Raw genomic sequence first — 1,832 nt, forward strand, 5'->3', positions numbered from 1 at the left:
ACATTTCACTGAAGCTTACATTGGAGGGTCTGGTACACACTGGAATATTTTTTTGGATAGAGTGTTTGTGTGAACTGTGCTCTCCTTATGTCAGATGAGCAACACTGATTTTTCTGTTTCTGTTTCTTTTTTAGCAGCATCTTCAACCAGCCTAAGTAAGTTCCTCATCTGTTTTGCCACTTTGGTGCCCTTTGACCTCTTCTGGTGTCTAAAGGAAATGTTCCTGCACTGGCTCTATTTCTATTTATGAGACTTAAGCCCATGCTTCTCAACCTGGCTTGCTTTGTCATTATTTAACTTAGGTTATAAGTAATTTTTACACAGTATAAATCCCATTAGATAAAATGAAGAAGAAAGGACAGAGGCAAACACTTTGGTGATACTATTATTTTCTAGTTTATCAATATCAAGGACAGGCAACAAGGCATAATAGATAGAAAACTGATCTCAAAATCAGGAAAACTTAGGTTCAGATTCTATACTGGCTATGTGATTCTGGGAAAGGCAAGTAACCACTTAACGTTCTAGGCAAATCCCTAAGACTTTAAATGTTTAAGTATCGGTGATCATCAGTAGAGGGAGTTTCCTCACCCAGGATTTCTTTAAGTGTGAAATCACAAGTCTGTTCAAAAAAAGAAATCGATATCAAACTGAAACATCTTCCAAGGTAAAAGACAATGAGTAGGAGAAAAATAAAGGTGACAAGGAGGCAGGCAGCAAAGAATGAGGAGATAAAGGATGGGAGAGGCAAATGTAGACAGCATTTTAAATTTTATGAAATGCCTTCAATCTCATGGAAGACTCCAAACCTGAGTAGTGGTTTGAGAAGAAAATACAGTGAGTTCCCAAATGTGGAAAAACTCCAAGGGCTGCTAAAGATTTTCTACATGAAATTTGGCCAAAGACTCGTGCCCTCCTTACTAAGGTTCTAGCAAGCCCTCCACTCTGCAAATACTGAGGCTGACAGAGGAAGATCTGGTGCAACCTGAGGACTAGAAGAGGTAGTGTGATGTGGTAATGGGACAGTCAAGATGAGATCAGGAAATTCTGGCTTCAAATGCTACCTTAGTTGAGTCACTCACCTTCTCTGTCCCTCAGTTTCCTCACCTGTAAAATGAGAGGTTTGGAAATGATTATCTCTATGGTTATTTCCAGTTCTAAATCTATGATCTTATGATCCATTTATGAAAATGGCCCTAGAAATATTTCTGAAGAATAAATTTTCCTTGAGCCACAGAAGCCTCATTGAACTGTCTAGCTTTTTTTTTTTTTAGCTGAACCTTAGTCCCTTATCTTTTTTCTCCATTCTGGTAACTATAATCTCCTGTAGTGTCTGGGGAGAGCTTGCCCTGCCCTGCCTGATTCCACTTCCTACCCTGATCTGAAGTTCATGTTTCTCTTTCTTCTTATTTTCCCCATCTCCCAGTAAGTAGCCCTTAGGTTATTGATGGGTTTTCAGAAAGTAGAAGCTTCACTGGTTACAGAAAAGAACTGAGAAAAGGACAAAAGTCTCCTGGCCCAGGATGAATCTCCAAAGTAGATGGAGGAGGAACGGGAGACAATGAAAAGACGGAGAAACAAAGGACAGAATAAAAAATAAAAATAGGGAGAAAAATAGAGGTATTAAAAGTTCTTAAGAGTAAGATTGTTCTAGTTTCCTGAAGAGTCTCCATCTTTTGTGGATCAGAGACTGAGAGGACAGGGAAGAGGGAGTTTTCTCTTTTTTTTTGGTGGTGGCGGGGGGGGGGGGGGGGGGGGGGGGGGGGGGGGGGGGGGGGGGGGGGGGGGGGGGGGGGGGGAGGGGGGGTGATTCTTACATGCTCACAATCATA

The sequence above is a fragment of the Dromiciops gliroides genome, chromosome 4, assembly GCF_019393635.1.
Source record: "Dromiciops gliroides isolate mDroGli1 chromosome 4, mDroGli1.pri, whole genome shotgun sequence".
NCBI classification, from domain to species: domain Eukaryota; kingdom Metazoa; phylum Chordata; class Mammalia; order Microbiotheria; family Microbiotheriidae; genus Dromiciops; species Dromiciops gliroides.